The sequence below is a fragment of the Monodon monoceros genome, unplaced genomic scaffold (genome assembly GCF_005190385.1).
Source record: "Monodon monoceros isolate NGI ecotype Baffin Bay Population unplaced genomic scaffold, NGI_Narwhal_1 Super_Scaffold_1, whole genome shotgun sequence".
NCBI lineage: Eukaryota > Metazoa > Chordata > Mammalia > Artiodactyla > Monodontidae > Monodon > Monodon monoceros.
The window spans coordinates 38,669,282-38,694,204 of NW_021703765.1; the positions used below are offsets into that span (position 1 = coordinate 38,669,282).

Sequence of the window (24,923 nt, forward strand, 5' to 3'; positions counted from 1 at the left end):
TAAATGAGGATAAATTAAAATTAAATGAGTTAAACAAAAAACATTTAGAACAGTATCTGGTGCTTAGAAAGTATTCTATTTTATTATATCAGAGAATTCACAGAACTTTCATATAATGTGCTCCTGTGTGTCTTCTAGTATGTTTGGGTTTCCCACTGTCATCCAAAATACTGGAAAGAATTCCATGGTCAGCCCATTGGCCAAATGGCTGCTATTCCCTCCTTACCTCCTCTGGCCGGCAGTTACCACCAAAGTCCTCCTTAATGTCAGGCTACTGTGCATCCCCTTCAGCAATACCCTCTCCTCCTCCCCCCAGCTCTTTATCTCCAAGACAACACTCCATCTCCTCCACCTTCTTTTTCTGCATTTTACCAGAATCGTAAGACTTTGGAAGAAATCAAAATTAATTTCTAGGGAAATGTGGATCTCTGATGCTGGAAGTACCAGCTTCTACTATCTTCCACCCATAGATGAACTTGGATACGCTGCCAAAAGAAAAAAAAAAAATCTACCCAAATGGGGCAAAGGCAGGAGACTAATAATGTACCCAAATCAGAAATTCAAGTTGAAGACTGTTTTCACAATGATAAAGGGAACTGTCTTTTGAACTTTCAAAATGAGCTTTGATTATGTATTTTAAAAATTCTTGGATGTTGGAAAGAAAAAAAATCACTATTCATCAATATCAAAAAACAATAAGATTTTTATGAAAGGGAAAACTTCATGAATATAAAGTTCCCACCTTAGTTATCTTACATCTTCACATAATATTGTGATGAGCCACACATTCAACAACATAGATGATGTAGTGATACTTGCTTCCAACAGAATGATTTATGCAGGCTAATCTTGTTAGGACAACTTGCATATTATAAAATATGCTGTTTCCTTGGCCACAATAATCTTGCTCTAGTGCTGTGTATAGGAATTGACACTTTTCAGGGAGGCTAAAAAAAATAAGTCAGATGTTCTCTACCTGACTTACTGTAAAGACAGACACCTGACACAACACCTGACAAAGGAGTCAAACAATCTCCTTTTCAAGTTCCACTTCTACTTCCTTAGCTCAGAACCTCTCTTATCCTTGTTCTGGATTGTAGCATTAACAACTTCTTCACTTATTTCCATCCATCAAGTATGTCTTCCCTCTAGTCTATTTTCTGTGCTGCTGACGGTATGAATCTCCTTAAATGTATATGGTTAACCAGATTATTCAGGATAAAGCAGTTTAAATTCCATAGAAGAGAGATAACACTCAGCAGAGGTGGAGACTCAGCATGGCTTAACAGGGCTGCCTCTGGCCTGAGGTCCCAGCTTGCTACTTACTGGTGATGCAGTTTTCTTAACAATAAATGAGGACGATATTTGCTTCATAGGTTGTGGTGAGAATCAAATAGAATAATGCATGAAAAGTGCTTGGCCTAATGCTAAGTGTCCAGTACGTGGTTATTGTGATTGTGAAGATGTGATGACGATGGTGGTGATGATAATGGTGGTGGTGATGGTTGATGGTGGTGATGGTGGTGGTAGTGGTGATGATGGTGCTGGTGGTGATAGTGGTGGTGGTGATAGTGGTGATGATGGTGGTGATGGTGGTGGTGATGATGATCTGGTGATGCCTGAACATCTTTCTGAATTCTATCCTCGTTACATCTTCATGACTAGCTTACATTTCCAGAGATTTCTGATTCTCATTTCTCCCTGATTTTTCTATACTGTTCCCTCTCTATAAATTCTCTTTTCCCCAGCCTCCTATTTAGTGCATATTACTTTAAAAGTTTATCCCAGTGCTTCCTTCTTCACAAAGCACTTTCTCACCCCTCCTCTATAATATCTGTTCTGTATCATATGACTCCAAATCATATTCCAAGGAAACTCTTCTTCTAGGGACTCTGGAGAGACATTATCTTCTCAATGTCAAGTACAGTGTCTGATTTTAAAATAATAGAAAAAAAATATTTTGGTCTCTGCCCTCAGTTGCTGGCACAGAGCTCCTAAAATCCTTGTAATTTCCTAAGTGATAAGAACACCAGGAGCATCTTTTGTGCTAATATTTGGTTTTTGTTCCTGGTTCCTGATGCCAAGCTCCTAAGTCCTTTGGAATTTTCTAGATGATAGGAGTTTTGTTTTAATGAGGTGACTCTTGGTGGGTTCTTGGGTAGCTTTGGGATGGAGGCTGGTCACCAGAAAGACCAAGCCATGATTAGAAGCTTGGAACTTTTAGCCCCATCCCTATCCTCCAGGAGAGGAACTGGGGATTGAGTTAATGAATGATCACGCCTACATGATGAAGCTTCCATGAAAATTCCAAAAGCATGGGGTTTGGAGAACTTCTGGGTTGGTGAACACATCCATGTGCTGGGAAGGTGCTGTATCCCAACTCCACAGGAACAGAACTGCCTGTGCTTGGGACCCTTTTGGAGCTCACCCATGTATCTCTTCATCTGCTGGTCATCTGTATCCTTTATCATATTCTTTACTATACAATAATATTATACAATACTGTACAATAAACCAGTGAACATAAGTGTTTTCCTGAGTTCTGTGAGCTGATCTAGCAGACAATTGAAACTGAGGAGGTGGTTGTGGGAACCTCCCAATTTGTAGCCAGTCTGTGAGAAGCACAGGTGACAACCTGGACTTGCAACTGGCATGTGAAGTGGGAGTGGGGGCAGTCTGTGCAACTGAGCCCTTACCCTGAGGGATCTGACACTGACTCCAGGCAGTTAGTCATAATTGCTTGGTTTGGAAAATCCATACATCTGGTGTCAGCATGTAATAGCGAAGAACAAATCTGACCCCATATTAGATCTGTTCCTTTTGCTTTAGCTTTTGTGCTTTGTTGACCTGTGCTTAGTCATGCTGGCTCTGCACCTTTCATAAAAGAATGTTGCCTATAGCCTGAAATCCACAGGATGGCCTATTCTCATGGCTCTGACCTTTAAGAGTCCATTCATATACAGATAAAAAGTTGCAGAACAGAGAATAACATTTGTTTTGTTTGACATTTACAGGTACATCGTGACCTGACCTACATGGACAGCTGCAAGAACAAAGGATTCCTCCACCAAGAAGTCTGCAACAACCAACCTCGCCCCTCCCTTGCCTTTAAAAGTGCTTTGCTGACACCCTTTCAAGAGTTTGGGTTTTCTTTTGGGCACAAGCCACCCGACTCCTTGCATGGCCCTGCAATAAACCTTTCTCTGCTCCAAACTCCAACGTTTCGATTTGTTTGGCCTCACTGTCCGTCGGACACATGAGGTAAGACGTGTTATTGGTAAGAAGTGTTGTGAGTGTGGTAGTAGTGTGAGAATAAGGGAAAATAGTGCATTTTTTCTTACACACTGACACATATAAATTCAATCTAAGTGGGTTTTTTTAATCAACGAGAAAATGAATGAACATTAGAATTCTTGAGTGAGCAAGGCTAAGGAATATTTGAGACCAAGACTTCTATGGGAAACCTTGGACTTAACAGGCTCCAGAATCAAAGTATCTCTCTGATCAGTATGGAAGGGAAATTTCATAAAGAATATTCACCTTTTCATCCTATGTCACCCTAATTCATCATAGATGCTTGAAATGAATCCATACATTAAATTAAATACAAACTTAAATAATTACATAAAAAATCCTCACAGATTTGTTGTGCTTAATTCTAGAGCTGCACTGTCCAAGAGGAAAGCACTTGTCAAATGTGGCTATTTAATTTAAATTACTTAGCATTAAATAAAATTAGAAATATAGTTCCTCAGTCATGCTAGTGTTATTTTGAGTGATTAGCAGCCACATGTGGCTAGTAGTTACTGTACTGGACAGTGTAGACACAGAACATTTCTAACACCACAGAAGTTTCCATTGAACAACACTCCTCTAGATTTCTGCCAGCTCCACTACACCTAAATGCTAGGCTACAGTTGACATCAATTATGCTCTGTCATCCTTATATGAGCAGAAATTTCTTTTAAATGAAATTCAAACAGTAACAATTGGGAAGCATATCCTATTCAAAATATTATGCTGTTTTCTATCAAAGTCAAGCCATTCCAGATTTCACCATCTGGCACTTTATTTCAGTGCAATTATAAAAATGTACCCTCTCTCCCCCAATTTGATAGGGGACTTTTAATTTAAAACATCAGTTGTGAAGACAAATGCATATATGTGGATAAAGGGATTCATAAACTTTTCTACTCTCTAACATTAGCATTTGAATAATGCCTTATATTTGTATACTTAGATTATCTCAGCTAGTCCACAGCAGGACCCAGGCATTCTGACTCTTAAGTCAAGACCCTTTTCTCTACAACTTGCTGCCTATACATGTTCTAACTAAAAAGAGGAGCAGTGAAGCAGGTTTGGCTTTAGGTAAGCACAGAGCCATGTCTATGACTTCTTACAGCTTTAGAGCTATCAGAGCAGAAACATAAGCTAGCATGTTTGTTACATTTCTCAGATATTTTTTTTTCATAATGACTGGCCTTGTTTATACTCATAAACATCACAACAATGAAAAACCCTGTGTATATGCTTGACCTTTTATTTTGTTAGGATATTTTCCTAGTAGTAGAATTGTTGGGTCCAAGGGTGTGTAATTTTTAAAGCCTTTGCTACACATTTCTAGGCTGACCCCCTCCCCAATGTGTCAATTTATACTCTCAATAGCAGCATTTTCCACCCCTTCCTAACACTGGGTGTTATCACCCTCTCTCCTCCTCTTGCTTCTCTCTTTTAAAAATATTTGCTAAAGATTAAAATGGTATTTGTTTGTTTAATTTGTAGGTATTTTAAAAATAATAGTGAATACAACACCAAAGACATGATCCATGAAAGAAATAATTGATAAGCTGAACTTCATTAAAATTAAAAACGCTGCTCCGTGAAAGACAATATCAAGAGAATGAGAAGACCAAGCCAGAGACTGGAAAACAATATTTGCAAAAGACACATCTGATAAAGGACTGTTATTCAAAATATACAAATAACTCTTAAAACTTAACAATAAGAAAACAATCTGGTTAAAATATGAGCCAATGACCTAAACAGACACCTCACCAAAAAAGATATACAGATGTCAAACAGGCATATGGAAAATGTCTACATCATATGTCATTAGGGAAATGCAAATTAAAACAATGAGATATCACTACACACCTATTAGAATGGCCAAAGTCCAGAATACTGACAACACTAAATGCTGGTGAGATGTGGAGCAATGGGAACTCTCATTCATTGCTGGTAGGAATTCAGAACGGTATAGCCACTTTGAAAGACAATTTGGTGGTTTCTTACAAAACTAAACATACTCTTACCATATATTCTAGTAATTGCACTCTTTGTTATTTATCCCCCAAAAGCTGAAAACTTATTTCCACACAAAAACCTGCACATAGATGTTTAGAGCAGTTTTATTTACAATTACCAAAACTTGGAAGCAACCAAAATGTCCTTCAGTAGGTGAACGGATAAACTGTGGTACATCCAGACAATGGAATATTATTCAGTGCTAAAAAAATGAGCTATCAAGCCATGAAAAGACCCATGTCTTTCAAGGAAGGAAAGTTAAATTAAGGAAACTTAAATGCATATTATAAAGTGAAAGAAACCAATATGAAAATGCTATATACTGTATAATTCTAACTACCTGACATACTGGAAAAGGCAAAACTATAGCAACAGTAAAAAGATCAGTTGTTTCCACAATGAGATGGGGGAGGGGTTTGTGTGTGTGGGGAGAAGAGATAACTAGGCAGAGCACAGAGGATTTTTAGAGCAGTGAAGATACTCTATATGATATTGTAACAATGGAGATATATATATATATATATATATATATATATATATATAATGTACATCACCAAGAGTGAACCCTAAGGTAAACTATGAACTTTGGGTGATTATTATATGTCAATGTAGGTTCATCTTTGGTAAAAAATTTTGTACCATTCTGGTGACTGGTGTTGATAATGAGGGAGGTCATGCAGGTGTGGGGACAGAGAGTATATGGGAAATCTCTGTACTGCCCCCCTCAATTTTGTTGCAAATCTAAAACTGCACTAAAAAAAGGTCTTAAAAAATTAGTGCATAGCCAGGACACGGAAGCAACCTAAGTGTCCATCAACAGATGAATGGATAAAGAAGATGTGGCACATATATACAATGGAATATTACTCAGCCACAAAAAGAAACGAAATTGACTTATTTGTAGTGAGGTGGATGGACCTAGAGTCTGTCATACGGAGTGAAGTAAGTCAGAAAGAGAAAAACAAATACCATATGCTAACACATATATATGGAATCTAAGAAAAAAAAAAAAAAGGTCATGAAGAACCTAGGTGTAAGATGGGAATAAAGACACAAACCTACTAGACAATGGACTTGAGGGTCTGGGGAGGGGGAAGGGTAAGCTGTGACAAAGTGAGAGAGTGGCATGGACATATATACACTACCAAACATAAAATAGATAGCTAGTGGGAAGCAGCCACATAGCACAGGGAGATCAGCTCGGTGGTTTGTGACCACCTAAAGGGGTGGGATAGGGAGGATGGGAGGGAGGGAGATGCAAGAGGGAAGAGATACGGGAACATATGTATAACTGATTCACTTTGTTATAAATCAGAAACTAACACACCATTGTAAAGCAATTATACTCCAATAAAGATGCTAAAAAAAAAAAAAAAAAGAAGAGAGCTGGGCATTAAGCCTTGGTAGACTCCAATAAATGCTGAGGAGGAGAAATCAACAATGGAGGCTCTGAACGAATGGTCTGAGGTAGAAGGAAAATCAAAGACATATGATGCCCTTAAAGCCAAGTGAAGAAATATTTCAAGAAAGAGGAAATGATCAACTGTGTCAAACACTGCTGGCGGTTAACAAGATGAAACTGAAAAATTATCATTGGACCTGGAAACATGAAGATTGATTACTTTGCCAAAGTTATAAAGCCTGAATGGAGTGAAGAATATAAGGGGGAATATGAGGATAGGAAATAAAATAGAGATAATAGACAACTCTTTTGAGGAGTTCTGCAGTAAGGTGGAATTGAGAAATAAAGAAGCTTTTGCAAGGGGGAAGAAAATTAGTGCTGTTCTCTTTCTTATTGATTTATGAGATTTCATTATATATTACAGATACTCACCTTTTCTCTTTCATGTATGTTGCAAATATTGATTCTAGTTTGCTATTTGACTTTTAGTTTTGCTTATAGCATTTTCCAGAAGTAATGTTTCATATAACCATTCCTTTATGGTTTCTGCCTTTGAAGGCATACTGCTCTATCTCAAGTTCTATATTTTCTTCTACTACTTTGATGGATCCACATTTTATATTGGAATTACTAATCCATCTGCTATCATTTTTTTTCATGTGAGGGTAGGTAGAGGCAAGTGGTTTTTCTAAGTATAATTTTTCCCCAAACAAACCCAAATTAGTAAGTTTCAGACATGAAATATCATTGTTATTTAAAACAAATAATTAAAAATTTAAAAGATAATTAAGATATTTATATGGTGTCAAGAGCGAACATTTTATAATGTAAGTGCCAGGTAGAGGGGAATAATAATAATAATATCACTCTAAAATGTATCAAGCTAATATTATCACGAAAGTGAAACCAGTTGATTGTACCATTTTATATATTAAAAATGTAACAAATTGTTCATTCCTAGCAATGCACTTACTCTTTTCCTATCAGATACTGGCCCACACATTGTACAATTATTGGTGAGTTTAATCTTTACTGATGGAAGCCTCTATTGCTTATTGAACAAAGTCAACATCTTTTATAATAAACCCTGAGAAGACCATAACAAGCACTTATTGTTAGTGATTTGTAAATGCTATTAGTGGAATTAATGAAAGTTGGGAGGAAATATCTGAAGATCATACCACCTATTAGAAATTTTCCATTTCTTTCTAAAAAACATTGGCCTTTGACTACATACAGAGCTTACAGCTTTCTAATGAAGTCTGTCTTTCTCTCTGAATTAACCATTATTGCCATTATAATCACCATCATGATCATGATCGTGATACAATTACTCTTTTTTTCATTTGAAATATTTAAGAATATTTTAAAAGAGTCCAATTTTTTCATACAAAAAACCACATGGTTGTCAATAATAAAATCCACTTTAATGAAGTCATAGGGTTAAAAATAGCAACACCTAAAAGTAGAATATCTAGTTGATATTGAGTCATCATTCATTGGCCTGATCTTCATCTATTTCAGAAACATTGCCTTGGGGTGGAAAAATTATCATTAGTTTTGTTGAAGAGCCTATAATAGTCAATATGATTTTTCTTTATCATGACTCTTGAACATCTATCTCCTTAACAGAGGTAAATGTTTGCAGATAATTAGCTATTTGTCTGCGAGGCTAGGGAACTCTAGAAATTAGAGCTAAAATGTTAAGAAATACTCCCAATCATTCAAAATTAACAATAAAGCATGATTTAAACAAGAGCTGACAAAAATGATTCAATCAAAACATCTTTGCAAAATTTCTAATTTAAAGCAAGAGCATCAAAAGTCATTTTGCTTCTTAAGACTATAAAGTATTCCATACAGCCATTATGGAAAACAGTGTGGAGGTTTCTATAAAAACTCAAAATAGAGCTACCGTATAATCCAGCAATCCCTCTTCTGAGTATATACCCAAAGGAAATTAAATCAGTACCGGAAGAGATATCTGTGCTCCCACGTTCATTGTAGCATTAATCGCGATAACCAAGATATGGAAACAATCTAAGTGTCTGTCAGCAGATGAATAGATAAGGAAATTGTGGCATATACTTACAATGGAATACTATTCAGCCTTAAAAAATAGTAAGATCCTGCCATTTGCAACAAAACAGATGAACCTGGAAGACACTGTGCTAATGAAATAAGGCAGACACAGAAAGAAAACTACTGTATGATCTCACTTATATGTGGAATCTAAACAAGGTCAATACATAGAAGCAGAGGTTAGAATGATGGCTACCAGGGGATATGGGGTGAGGGAAATGGAGATGTTGGTCAAAGGGTATGAAGTTGCACTTATATAGGATGAACTAGTCTAGAGATCTAATGTACAGCCTGGTGACTAGAGTTAATAATTCTGTATATTGTATAACACAAATTTGTTAATAGATTTCAGGTGCTCTCATCACACACACAAAATGGTAACTATTTGAGCAGAAGATATGTTAATTAGCTTGACTGTAGTTATCCTTTCACTACATACATATATATCAAATCATGTTGTATACCTTAAATACATACAATTCTTATTAAAAAATAAAATTTAAAAGGAGCTTCCATCTTATGGACCTCTCAGTTATGATAACCTTAAAAATGGACATGGGCATATGGCCTAGTGTCAAGTGTATAAAAATCACAAAAATTGGGTATATATTGATTTTTATACACTTCTAGCTCTAGTGCCTAAGCTAGCTGATATCTTAGCCCAAAACAGGAAGGACTGAAACATATTCAGCTATAGGAATTTGTTTTCATTTCAATTAATAGAAAGGAACTATTCATGCCTTACCACATACTTGAAACATGGAAAAGTGGAATGTTAGTATTCTTTGCTAACTTCACCTCATCCACACTATACTTTCTCTCTTTTTTTGTATATAGAGGTTTAACCCATTCCAATACTGAGAGAAAGAAGAAAGCTTGGTTAAGAGATCATTCACACTTTTAGCTTTACCTTTTGTCTATGTTTCTTTGCTTGTGTCTTCTCTCTGTGTCTCTCTGTGCCTTTCTCTCTCTCTCCCTCTTTCAACCTCAGGTACTGCCAATACCTCGTGAGAATTTCACAATTTAAAATATTTTACCAGGTACCATCTTTCACCAATTCTTGGTAATTTCCTATTTTTAAGTAATAACAACTTAGGCTTGTGAAAATATTTTGGAGGACATGCTCATAGCTTGTTCTGTATTCAAAGCAACAAAGGGAAAAAAGAAAGAATGAATTTGGATACAAGTATGAACATTTTACAAATGTTACAAATGTGCTATTATAATGCTTTTGATATTTGTTACCATGAAAATACTTCCCCTTATTTGAAATCATGGCAAAAAATTGTTTTGAATAATTATGACTCCTTGCTCAAATTTAGAAGATGGCCTGAATGTATGAAAGCTAGAGAGACTAAGAAAATAGCAATGAAAATCACAGAGCATAAACGAATTTTAAAAAATCTAAGTGTCCCTTTTTGAAGAAAGAGTGGTATAGGACTAACCTTGGGATAATTTATTGGCTTTTATCCTAATAGGTGCCAATTAGTGGCAAATAAATTGCTTTTAGCTAAGAAAGTATTTTTCAAAAGTACTTTTCAAAGCCTCTCCTATAAGAAAACACTCCAGTGAATACTGGGCAGTGAATACCCTTGAATAACGGTGGGTTCTGCTAGTGTTTAGTTAGGTTTTGTCTCTGAAGCTGCCAAGACAACTTTGTTCAAGGAGGAGAAAAGTTGCCTGGGTTAGCCCTTAACTAAAAAATGAAAGTAAATCCAAATGTCTTATGAGAAAGCTAAACATCAAACATCAGGAACAAGAAATCAAAACAAGTTATTCATAAATTTTCTTCTTCTTTAACTTGCTCCGCACATACCAAAGCCTCCCCTTTTGAAGCAAGCTGCTAGGGTGATACGTAAACAACGCAATGAGGAGTCGCCTGTGCTCTGGGAACTGATGCTTCACGGAGCCACACTGAATTGTTTACATTCGGCTCTAACCAGCCTCTAAGCAAAAGAGTTCATTTTCTACTACCCCGTATTGTATTTACTTCTATTTTCATATCCCCTAAGACACATACGACCACAGTGTCTGAAAGAATGGAATAGTAATGGAAATAAAATACATTGTAAAAATTACAGATAAAACCGAACTCTTTGTGTTGGATAAGGTTGGTAGTAATAGAAAGAAAGAAGAATGGAAGCCCAGATAGAATAAATACACTGAATAACATGCTGGAGAACTTGGTCCTACGGCTTCATTTAATATGAGACAAGCAGCTTTGGATCCATGCCACTAATAAGGTGTCCTCTAAGAAAAGTGGACCATTTTCAAAGAAGAAAACAAGGAAACACTTTTCTCAGGTTTACATTGATCCAAAGATGTGAATTATTGCATTCTTATGACTTCCTTTCCAGTTTTCTTTCTTTGACTTGCATGCACACCCTCACCCATAATACCATAAAAGTATACAAATTCACAATGTTTCAGACTTTCAAATTAAAAACAGATGAAATCGGAGTTGGGGTATGGAGACAGGAGAAATTTGTCCTGTGCCCATGTGGGGGGCGGGTGACAGTGAAATTCCACCCGGCAAGTTATGCCACTGCAACAGAAGAAGTAAGAGGAGGTCAGTTTCATAGATTCAACTGAACCTTACCTGGTTTTGTAGTTAAATGCAGCAACATGCCCCTAATTCTTCCTCTAAAGTACTACATATGCTGAAAACTAGAGTATTTGACCTTACACATTTCCACAGAAGAAACTCCAAAGTAACCTTTAACTTCAATAAAACGCTGTGTTCATTCTTCCCCTTGTGCTCAACACACAGCAATCTAATACACCTCATCATGTGGTCCGTTACCATGGTAGCAATGAATCCAGCTGCTGAAATACAAAAGACTGACAAAAAGTTGCTTTTTTCCCCTCCACCCACCCTGACAAAGTCAGGTTTTTTTTTTCCTGTATGACAAGTCTAATTTGAATATGTTTCAGTTGCTGACTCAACTTCATGAACAAGGAAAAAAGAAAAAGAAAAATGAATAACAGAGATGTAAGAATAAACGGGCTCCCAGAACATTTAAACCAACTAGTGAAATACCTATATGCACTTTTAAGTTGCCACTAATCCCTTGAAATACTGATCATTATCTACTACTTCTGCTGACCAAATATTTTGAAGTGCCAGTTACTAACTCATTGGAAATGCAGCATTAATCTCACTGCATCTTTAAAAATATTTTTAAAAATACATGAAATGACTCAATAAACACAGACACTGAAAAACACTACATCATTATATGAAGGGCTAGTCTCAAAGTATTTTTCTAGGGCAAACTTCTAATCACAGCTCAGAGGTGGGAGGTAAAATTCTTCATTTTCTTTTTATCAAAACCCTGTGTTTAACTGTTACTTAAACAGATTAGATTTCAGTTGTATTTAAAATGCTCATAGATTTGAATCTTTGAGCCTAATCCATCTACTAGAATCAACCAAACAATATCTGGGGGCTCTATATTAAAAATAGAGATCTAGGTGTTGGGATAATATCAACTCTGAACAATCCTGGGATCCCCAAACCAAAGGCTACATAATTAAGATTTAAGGAATCACCTCCATTTTCTTCCCAATACTTTAGGAAGGCTGATGGGAGGAGTCCTGGGTGACTGGGGCTTCACCTTATTTCAGCCACTGTTCCTCCCTCCCACCATGGGGCTCTGTCCTCTAGCCAGCGACTGCTTTGTCCCTCAGGCCTTGCACTGCCACCCTGCTTCCACAGTCTTGCTTACTTCCTAAATTTAGCTCATATTTCATAATAATGTGTTTATATACCTAACTTCTCTCTTTAGATATGGACTCTCCTAGGAAGGGAGATGTCTTACTCATCTTTCTACACCAAGTAATCAGCAACAGTTTTGGCCCAACGGAGGGCTCAGGGGCTATTTCTTATTTTCTTCCTTTCTTTTTTTTTTAATTATAGTTGATTTACAATGTTGTGTTAGTTTCTGGTGTACAGCAAGGTGATTCAGTTTTTAATATGCAAAAATAATAGATATATTTATTCTCTTTCATATTCTTTTCCATTATGGCTTATTGCAGGATACTGAATATAGTTCCCTGGGCTATACAGTAGGAGTTTGTTGTTTATCTATGTTTATCTATTTTAAATATAATAGTTTGCAGTTTCTAATTCCAAACTCCTAATTTATCCCTCTCCCACACCCTTTCCTCTCTGGAACCATAAGTTTGTTTTCTGTGTCTGTGAGTCTGTTTCTGTTTTGTCAATAAGTTCATTTGTGTCATATTTTAGATTCCACATATAAGTGATATCATATGGTATTTGTTTTTCTTTTTCTGACTTATTTCACTTAGTATGATAATCTCTAGGTCCATCCATATTGCTGCAAATGGCATTATTTCATTCTTTTTTTTATAGCTGAGTAATGTTCCATTGTATATATACCACATCTTCTTTATCCATTCATCTGTCTATGGACATTTAGTTTGTTCCCACGTTTTGGCTATTGTAAATAGTGCTGCTATGAACATTGGAGCTCATATCTTTTTGAAGTAGAATTTTTTCTACTTCAAGATACTTTTTGTATCTTTTTGAAGTAGATTTTTCTTCAGATATATGCCCAGGATGGGATTGCTGGATCATATGGTAGCTCTATTTTTAGTTTTTTAAGGAACCTCCATCCTGTTCTCCATAGTGGCTGCACCAATTTACATTCCCACCAACAGTGCAGGAGGGTTCCCTTTTCTCCACACCCTCTCCAGCATGTATTGTTTGTAGATTTTTTGATGATGGCCATTCTGACTGTTGTGAGGTGGTACCTCATTGTAGTTTTGATTTTCATTTCTCTAATAATTAGCAATGTTGAGCATCTTTACATATGCCTATTAGCCACCTGTATCTGTATGTCTTCTTTGGAGAAATGTCTATTTAGGTTTTCTGCCCATTTTTTGATTGGCTTTCATTGTTGTTGTTGTTATTGACTTGTATGAGCTGTTTGCATATTTTAGAAATCAATCCCTTGTCGGTGGCATTGTTTGCAAATATTTTCTCCTAGTCCGTAGGTTGTCTTTTCATTTTGCTCAGTTGCTATTTCTTAAATGGATACAGCAGGAAATGAATGTTTTATCTTAGTGCCATGGAGGAAACCTCAGCTCCTCCAGAACTGTGTTCAAAGCTTTCCCTCTTGTGGTTAAACCCTTAAGAGGTCTGCACAGGTTTTTCCTTAATATTCTATACCACAAAAGGATGTGGACAGTAGGAGCTCAGAGCTCTTAAGAAGATCAATTGTGGACTTACCCAGATGTGGGTGTGAAACACAGCTCCCGCCCGCCCGTGCTAGTTTGGGATCTTGGAGAGATTATTTAACCTCTCTAAACCTAGATTACTCTTCTGTAAACTTCTTACTTTAAAGAGTTATGAAAAAATATTAAATAAGATAGTTCAAGGGAAGTACCAAGCAGTGAGCTTGGAAACAAACTAAATGCTCAATAAATCATTGCTTGTACTATTTGGTAAAAATGTTTATGATTTTTTAACAAGAGGGACAATGAGAAAGTGCATTGACACCCGACTTTCTCTTGCTGATAAAACTGTCATTTTCAATCAGATACACATTATCAATCATTTGCTTCATAGTATAAGTTTGGGTAAGGATACAGCATGAATACAGCGACCATTTCAGGCAAATATCTAGGGTTGCTTGCTCCTACCTCCAAACCAGCTAGGGGGGATAACCAGTCAAAAGGTTGTTATTGTAAAGCAATTATACTCCAATAAAGATGTTAAAAAAAAAAAAAGGTTATACATACTCTCAGTGCAAAACGGACTGTGGGAAGAATGTTAAATTTGGTAGTCAATTAAAATTTTCTTTTAAATATGAAAGAAAAACACATTAAGGAAAGCAGTTCATGTTGTTACTTGGATTCTCAAGAAATGGTCTATATGTTATTTATTAGTGTTTTTTTTCAAATTAAAATGGGGTATAAAGAACTTTTATCATAAAGAGCTTCGGATTAGAAACTACATACATAGATTGCATTTTAAACAATTTATCAGTGTTGGATTGACAGTAGCCTTCAAAAGATCACCCTTACAGCAGTAATTAACACAATATTGTAAATCAACTATACTTCAGTTAAAAAAAAAATCACCTTGATCTGTAACAAGGGCTGTAAACTGCCCACCAATACAGCCTTTTAGCTGTTTTTCTCCACAGTCATCTAACTCAGGAAATTACCTGACACCAAAGCCAACTGCATTGGAAAATTAGCATCAAAATCCCTTTGAAGACTTATAGTGCAAAGAAGCAGCCAGGGGTTAAGAAAGACCCGTGGGAGAGAAAAAACTTTCATTGCAGGAAGTTGTCAGAAAGAATAAAATGAATGTTGCACACTGCAAGATTTCTCTAACATTATTAAAAAAAAAAAAAAAGCCCTACAATGAATCTGTAGAGATTATTAAAATAGCTTTGGCACTGCTACAACTCTGAAAAATCCTTAAGTGTTGTGATTCATGACGACACAATTCTATAAAGCACATAAGTGAGGCAGAACATGCAAAGAGGCAAGAAGCACCTACATTGGAAAATCAGCACTCCCTAATCCTCTTCAGGACAGCTGATGAAGGAAAGGCTAATAGGACCACAATTTGAATAATTCATAACTATTCTCATGTGTGGCTGGCTGAACAGAAACTCACTCCTTGCATTCATTTCTTTGGGAGTCTCTACCATGTGCCTTTTTTTCTCCTACCGATTGGTTATGTATTTGATTCTTCTTCATTTTGTAAATTTAAGAGCATATCGTTTATGTAGTTAATGTAGACTGCTACCAGAGCATTTAATATGATTAGCAAACATCCTTTGTCAGGGGCTAAAGCGACTGGTTTGATTGTCTCTCTTGTCAGTATATTTGGTTTCACAAAGTTTTAAATCCCCTTTTGCAAATGTTAAGATTAACTTCTCGCTCAGTGTGAACAAAATTTGTAACATAACCTGTGCTGGTGTGACCCACTTAATTTCATATGAAGAATTTAATCACCTAGGGAGAAACAGTTTTTGTGACATCATGCTTCAGAATACTGTCCACCAGGAAGTTGATTTGCCAAGCCCTGGACCCAGAGACATGGGAGGGAGCTTAGAAGGTTACTTGCTTCACTGCTCTCTCTTCAGACGGGAGGGCACCTAATTTCCCACAAACTCAAGGTAACAACATAGGCTCAGAGGTCACGAGCTTGAATTAAACAGCATGGCTACAAAAAACTGCCTGCTAATGTCAATGAAATTAAAACAAGACAAAACAATTTGAACCCCTACAAAGGTAACTTTTTTCAGGTCATATTTTTAAACTGTTATTTATTTTATAATACCACAGAGTGCTTTATTGTTAGGGCACTGGTTTAAATCAAATAAGAAAACTTGTTAACAGCAACAAAAAAAAGATTGTGATCTACTGAACAGTTCTTGCAAGAACAGAATTTCCTGGGCTGCTTTGAGCAGCTGACCTAAAAAATATTAATCGGATTAGTATCTATTCTATTCATGAAAATTTCTTATGAAAGAACAAGGCTATTGAAAGCCATTTCAATTTAGATAGCTCAATATCAAGACATTCTATTTTACCCTTAAGATGTTTTCAAAACATGCACTCCTCTTTTGAATTGTAATAATGTTGCTATAAATAATAAGAATTTCTTTGTGTTTTTCTACTGTTGACACATCACAGAAATTACCCGTTTTTAAATAGCACTGTGAAATTGATGGCTACATATTCTACAGGTAACTTATTTGTAAACCTGGGATCATTTTGCCCTACTCACTTATGGAAATTTATGCCCAAATTTCTGTTTGTTTGTTTTTCATCTCTCTAACATTCATAATTATATAGTTATATTCTGGATTTTTCCTTAGGGAAAAACATCCTTGGTTTTTAAACTTAATAGTAAAAACCCATACTTGTCCATTTTCTCACTAAAAGGTAATATTACAGGTCCTATGTAGAGAAGTTGAAAAATGTGATTTATGAAACAACTTAAAACACATATAATTCAACTATCTGAGGTAACAAATACTGACATTTTGATGTATTGTACTTCTTTAATTTATATGTTAAAAATCTTGGATAATTTTGAAAATTGCTTTCTTTTGCTTAATGAAAGACATGTAAAATAAGCACACTATGTATTATATATTCTTTGAAAATATTTTTTAATAGTTGTATAAAATCCTACTATTTGGATGTATCAGAATTTATTTAGCCATCCCTTATTGTTAAATATATTTTTAGGCTTTTCCAGGTTTCCTATTATAAGCAATATACCTTTGCATATAAACTTTCAGTTGTATCTTGGGTTACTTCCTTAGAATAGATTACTGTGGGGGAGGGGAGACTTTTGGGTTTAAGTTAAAAAGTCTAAGCATAGAATTTTAGAATTGAAAGGATCCATACATATAATTAAGTATAATACTTCCTTTTACAGAAGAGAAAACTGAGGCTCAATAAGGTGCAAGGGCTGGTTCAAAGTCCTACCATGAATTCTTCTGGTGCTAGAAGAGAAACTGGGGTTCTCTGTAAGTCCACTTTGTTTTCTGTAATTTCACCAAGCTGACCCAAACGGCACTTCATCTCTGGGGTGCTCCCTCCCAGGTATTAACTGTGAAACTCCATGAATGTGCTCTGAGCCCAAGGCAGGAATGGGAGTTATTTGGAGGTGGGTGACGCTGTTTTTTTTGTCAGGGCCAAGTCACATGGCAGTATCTCTAAAGCCACCTTCTACTGAGAACAAAACAGAGGGGATACTGAGAAGAAGCAAACAGTCTCCCAGACCAAAATCTGTCCTGAGGAGAACAAATTGGAAAAGGATTCCAAGAGAGTTGTGAGGACTCATAAAGTTTGTGAATTCAAATTGATATAAAATTCGGCAGTGCTCTTTGATGGGGATTGAGTTCTTTCACGGTCTTGTATTCTGTTTGGAGAGCAGAAGAGCTGTGTGATTGTGTGAGTGGCAGATTGTCAGGAGGCTCATGGGGGAAGGGGAATAAATATGTGTTTGGTCACCCTCCTTGACAATCCTATATGCTGTAAGTTCAGGTGTGCTTGCACGGCCATGATGAGGTCTCCATTTGACAGGATATTTTATTTCCAGGCTAGAGGAAAATGGGAAGGACATTTCTGAAAATCAAGGCTACTTGTGAAGTCAAGGAAACAGGCAGACTCCTGAGATCTCATTCTTAAAATAATTCATTTTCTTATTCTGAATACACTGTACACAGAGATTATAGTTTCTCTATCTCTTCCATGTGACTTATTCTAAAATTAGATGACTTATTCGAATTTAATAAATATTCAGTGTCTTCTAAGAGCACATAGTGTACTAGATGTAGGCAAAGAAATATAAATGGCCTACAACCTAGAAGGGCAGATAAGAATATGGATAAGGAAAATATAGCTGTTGATGTATGAGAAAAAATATAATTAACAGACTTGAGAGTACACAGGTAATTTAATTAGGTCAGTTTAAACAGAACATTTAGGGGTAAAAATCACCCATTCAGGGTGCCATAAGCTTGGACAGCATTCGTTGTTGGGATATTGGGTGTGTTTTCCCAGATTCTTCTACTTTGTGCCTGGGACTTGGAATACATCAGCCCACAGACATTCTAAAGCTCTATGGAGGGATGCCAGATGTACTTGAAGAGCATATTCATGATGGAGATTACATGTAGGAGTGATACAAGCTACTGAGTTTCTCCCTTCCCTTGTAATGTGCCCCTGGAAAAGGACAAGTAATTAAGTGATAGGTGGCAAGGTGCAGGGAGAGGGCGGACAGGAACTGTCTCTCAAGTAGCATGTGTGTCTGTATATCATAGGTAATGAGATGGAGAGACCAGGAAGCAAATGCAATGTCCTGTATCTTGTGGGCACTGAGGAAAAGTTAATTATTGATAACAACCATGATAAAAATAAAGGGGGTGAGAAAATGAAGCAAGTTAGGGGGGAAAAATTATGGCAAGACTATAGTGAGTAAATTATTTTAGAAAAACACAGACACAGTTGGAAAGGGATACAAGGTGATTTGGGGGGAAAGATAAAAAGAGAAGCAAATGTGATTCAAGAGAACATATAGCGAAGTTACTTAGGAAGTAAGAGAAAAAGAATATGAGAGAAACACCACTATAGAGAAAACTGAATAAACTGAGATGAGTAACAAATTAATTTGAAATTTCATGCTATAAAAGTACTTGAGGATAGCCTCATCCACCAGAAGGCAGACAGCAGAAGCAAGAAGAACTACAATCCTGCAGCCTGTGGAAGGAAAACCACATTCACAGAAAGATAGACAAAATGAAAAGGCAGAGGACTTTCTACCAGATGAAGGAGTAAGGTAAAACCCAAGAAAAACAACTAAATGAAGTGGACACAGGCAACCTTCCAGAAAAATAATTCAGAATAATGAAAGTGAAGATGATCCAGGACTTTGGAAAAAGAATGGAGGCAAATATCAAGAAGACACAAGAAATGTTTAACAAAGACCTAGAAGAATTAAAGAAAAAAAACCTAGAAGAATTAAAGAACAAACAAACAGACATGGACAATGCAATAACTGAAATGAAAAATACACTAGAAGGAATTAATAGCAGAATAACTGAGGCAGAAGAACAGATAAGTGACTTAGAAGACAGAATGGTGGAATTCACTGCTGTGGAACAGAATAAAGAAAAAAGAATGAAAAGAAATGAAGACGGCCTAAGAGACCTCTGGGACAACATTAAATGCAACAACATTCGCATTACAGGGATCCCAGAAGGAGAAGAGAGAAAGAAAGGACCCGAGAAAATATTTGAAGAGATTATAGTCGAAAACTTCACTAAGATGGGAAAAGAAATAGCCACCCAAGTCCAGGAAGCGCAGAGAGTCCCAGGCAGGATAAACCCAAAGAGAAACACACTGAGACACATAGTAATCAAACTGACAAAAATTAAAGACAAAGAAAAATTATTGAAAGCAACAAGGGAAAATTAACAAATAACATACAAGGGAACTCCCAGAAGGTAAACAGCTGATTTCTCAGCAGAAACTCTACAAGCCAGAAGGGAGTGGCAGGATATATTTAAAGTGATGAAAGGGAAGAACCTACAACCAAGGTTACTCTAACCAGCAAGCATCTCATTCATATTCGATGGAGAAATCAAAACCTTTACAGACAAGCAAAAGCTAAGAGAATTCAGCACCACCAAACCAGCTCTACAACAAATGCTAAAGGAAACACAAGAGGTCCTTTGTAGGTCCTTTTCTAAGTGGGAAACACAAGAGAAGAAAAGGACCTACAAAAACAAACCCATAACAATTAAGAAAATGGGAATAGGAATATACATATCGATAATTACCTTATGCGTGAATGGATTAAATGCTCCAACCAAAAGACACAGGTTTGCTGAATGTATACAAAAGATACAAAAGCAAGATGCACGTATATGCTGTCTACAAGAGACCCACTTCAGACCTAGGGACACATACAGACTAAAAGTGAGGGGATGGAAAAAGATATTCTATGCAAGTGGAAATCAAAAGAAAGCTGGAGTAGCAATTCTCATACCAGACAAAACAGACTTTAAAACAAAGAATGTTACAAGAGACAAGGAAGGACATTACATAATGATCAAGGGATCAATCCAAGAAGAAAATATAACAATTATAAATATATATGCACCCAACATAGGAGCACCTCAATATATAAGGTAATGGCTAACAGCTATAAAAGAGGAAATCGACAGTAACACGATAATAGTGGGGGACTTTAACACCTCACTTACACCAACGGACAGATCATCCAAACAGAAAAGTAATAAGGAAACACAAGCTTTAAATGACACAATAGACTAGATAGACTTAATTGATATTTATAGGACATTCCATCCAAAAACAGCAGATTACACTTTCTTCTCAAGTGCACATGTAACATTCTCCAGGATAGATCACATCTTGGGTCACATATCAAGCCTCAGTAAATTTAAGAAAATTGAAATCATAGGAAGCATCTTTTCTGACCACAACACTATGATATCAGAAATCAATTACAGGGAAAAAAACGTAAAAAGCACAACCACATGGAGGCTAAACAATACGTCACTAAATAACCAAGAGATCACTGAAGAAATCAAAGAGGAAATCAAACAATACGTAGAGACAAATTACAATGAAAACATGATGATCCAAAACCTATGGGATGCAGCAAAAGCAGTTCTAAGAGGGAAGTTTATAGCAATACAAGTCTACCTCAAGAAACAAGAAAAATCTTAAATAAACAACCTAAACTTGCACCTAAAGGAACTAGAGGAAGAAAAACAAACAAAACCCAAAGTGAGCAGAAGGAAAGAAATCATAAAGATCAGAGCAGAAATAAACGATAGAAACAAACTAAACGATAGCAAAGATCAATAAAACTAAAAGCTGGTTCCTTGAGAAGATAAAAAAAATTGATAAACCTTTAGCCAGACTCATCAAGAAAAAAAAGAGGACTCATATCAATAAAATTAGAAATGAAAAGAGAGAAGTTACAACGGCCACCGCAGAAATACAGAGCATCCTAAGAGAGTACTACAAGCAACTCTATGCCAATAAAATGGACAACCTGGAAGAAATGGACAAATCCTTACAAAGGTATAACCTTTCAAGACTGAAACAGGAAGAAATAGAATATATGAAGAGACCAATCACAAGTAATGAAATTGAAACTGTGATTAAAAATCTTCCAACAGGGCTTCCCTAGTGGCACAGTGGTTGCGAGTCCGCCTGCCAATGCAGGGGACATGGGTTCGTGTCCTGGTCCGGGAAGATCCCACGTGCCACGGAGTGGCTGCGCCTGTGAGCCATGGTTGCTGAGCCTGTGCGTCTGGAGCATGTGATCCGCAACGGGAGAGGCCAAAACAGTGAGAGGCCCACATACAGCAAAAACAAACAAACAAACAAAAAAAAAAACAAAAAAAAACTCTTCCAACAAACAAAACTCCAGGACCAGATAGCTTCACAGGTGACTTCTATCAAACACTTAGAGAAGAGCTAACACCCATCCTTCTCAAACTCTTCCAAAACATTGCAGAGGAAGGAACACTCCCAAACACATTCTATGAGGCCACCATCACCCTGATACCAAAACCAGACAAAGATACTACAAAAAAAGAAAATTACAGACCAATATCACTCATGAATATAGATGCAAAAATCCTGAACAAAATACTAGCAAACAGAACCCAACAACACATTAAAAGGATCGGACACCATCATCAAGTGGGGGGATTTATCCCAGGGATGCAAGGATTCTTCAATATATGCAAATCAATCAATTGATACACCATATTAACAAATTAAAGAATAAAAACCATATGATCATCTCAGTAGATGCAGAAAAAGCTTTTGACAAAATTCAACACCCATTTATGATACAAACTCTCCAGAAAGTGGGCATAGAGGGAACCTACCTCAACATAATAAAGGCCATATATGACAAACCCACAGCAAACATTATTCTCAATGCTGAAAAACTGAAAGCATTTCCTCTAAGATAAGGAACGAAACAAGGATGTCCACTCTCGCCACAAGTATTCAACATAGTTTGGAAGTCCTAGACACAGTAATCAGAGAAGAAAAAGAAATAAAAGGAATCCAAATCAGAAAAGAAGAAGTAAAACTGTCACTGTTTGCAGATGACATGATACTATACATAGAAAATCCTAAAGATGCCACCAGAAAACTACTAGAGGTAATCAATGAATTTGGTAAAGTTGCAGGATACAAAATTAATGCACAGAAATCTCTTGCACTCCTATATACTACCAACAAAAGATCAGAAAGAGAAATTAAGGAAACAAGCCCATTCATCATTGCAACAAAAAGAATAAAATACCTAGGAATAAACCTACCTAAGGAGCTAAAAGACCTGTACCCAGAAAACTATAAGACACTGATGAAAGAAATCAAAGATGACACAAACAGATGAAGAGATATACCAGTTCTTGGATTGGAAAAATCAATATTGTGAAAATGAGTAGAGTACCCAAAGTAATCTACAGATTCAATGCAATCCCTATCAAATTACTAGTGGCATTTTTTACAGAACGTGAACAAAAAATCTTAAAATTTGTAATGAGACACACAAGACCCCAAATAGCCAAAGCAGTCTTGAGTGAAAAAAATAGAGCTGGAGTAATCAGGCTCCCTGACTTCAGACTATACTACAAAGCTACAGTAATCAAGACAATACGGTACTGGCACAAAAACAGAAATATAGATCAATGGAACAGGATAGAAAGCTCAGAGATGAACCCACGCACCTATGGTCAACTAATCTATGACAAAGGAAGCAAGGATATACAATGGAGAAAAGACAGTCTCTTCAATAAGTGGTGCTGGGAAAACTGGACAGCTACATGTAAAAGAATGAAATTAGAACACTCCCTAACACCATACACAAAAATAAACTCAATATGGATTTGAGACCTAAATGTAAGACTGGAAACTATAAATCTCTTAGAGGTAAATATAAGAAGAACACTCTTTGATATAAATCACAGCAAGATCTTTTTGACCCACCTCCTAGAGTAATGGAAATAAAAACAAAAATAAACAAACGGGACTAATGACACTTAAAAGCTTTTGCAAAGCAAAGGAAACTACAAACAGGATGAAAAGACAACCCTCAGAATGGGAGCAAATATTTGCAAACGAATCAAGGGACAATGGATTAATCTCCAAATTATATAAACAGCTCATGCAGCTCAGTGTTAAAAAAACAAACAACCCAATCCAAAAATGGGCAGAAGACCTAAACAGACATTTCTCCAAAGAAGACATACAGATGGCCAAGAAGCACATGAAAAGCTTTTCAACACCACTAATTATTAGAGAAATGCAAATCAAAACTACAATAAGGTATCACCTCACACCAGTTAGAATGGGCATCCTCAGAAAATCTACAAACAACAAATGCTGGAGAGGGTGTGGAGAAAAGGGAACCCTCTTGCATTGTTGGTGGGAATGTAAATGGATACAGCCACTATGGAGAACAGTATGGAGGTTCCTTTAAGAACTAAAAATAGAATTACCATATGATCCAGCAATCCCCACCTCTGGGCATATATCTAGAGAAAACCATAATTCAGAAGGACACATGCACCCCAATGTTAATTGCAGCACTGTTTACAATAGCCAGGTCATGGAAGCAACCTAAATGCCCATCGACAGACGAATGGATAAAGAAGATGTGGTACATATATATAATGGAATATTACTCAGCCATAAAAAGGAACGAAACTGGGTCATTCATAGAGACATGGATGGATGTAGAGACTGTCATACAGAGTGAAGTAAGTCAGAAAGAGAAAAACAAATATCGTATATTAACGCATATATGTGGAACCTAGAAAAATAGTACAGATATACCGATTTGCAGGGCAGAAATAGAGACACAGATATAGAGAACAAACGTATGGACACCAAGAGGGGGAAGCGGCAGGGGGTGGGGGTGGGGGTGGGATGAATTGGGAGATTGGGATTGACATGTATACACTGATGTGTATATAATGGATGACTAATAAGAACCTGCTGTTTAAAAAAATAAAATAAGATTCAAAAATTCAAAAAAGAAAAAAGTACTTGAATGAACTCCTTGATTGGAATGAATGAAAAAGGTTCATCTGGTTGTTAAACACATTTTATATAAATCAACCCATAATATAAATTTATCCGGCACTTTGGACCCTTCTGGGTGACTGTGGTGGCAAATACCTCATCGGCAGGGGCCATCCACCTGACATTTCAGAGGTTTTCATATATGATACCCAGGGATTCACTGGAGCCCATCTGGGAGGGATTATCCACAGCTCATACTTCACACTGGTCAGTTCTTCATCAGGACACTGCATTCCCTTTAGAGCCTCACAGTGACACGTGAAATGGAAAAACTGGAGAAACCATTCATTACACAACGGTGAACAATGCACAGGAAGCGAGGTGGCATAAAAGCCCATGAGGGAGGCACTTAAGCATTTGAAATCATATCTGCATGTAAATAATTGTGAGCAGGTGTTCTCCCTTTTTTACGGAAGCCACTACAGTCTGCTTTTGGTCCTTCAGGAAGGACCTCCTGACATAATATCAAAATTATGGCTTACAAGTAATACGA

At 36.6% G+C, this 24,923-nt stretch overlaps 1 protein-coding gene across 10 annotated transcripts in view; it reads right to left on the bottom strand.

Moving 5' to 3' along the window:
• DTNA (dystrobrevin alpha) overlaps positions 1-24,923 on the bottom strand; it is a 391,329-nt gene that overhangs the window by 158,683 nt on the left and 207,723 nt on the right. The window contains exon 1 of one of the 10 annotated variants that reach the window (XM_029231337.1): positions 11,388-11,538. The exons of the other annotated variants lie outside the window; for them this stretch is intronic. The gene's annotated coding sequence lies outside the window, so the exon portion shown is untranslated. Of the gene's footprint in view, positions 1-11,387; positions 11,539-24,923 lie in introns of those variants that run through there. 10 annotated transcript variants of the gene reach the window in all.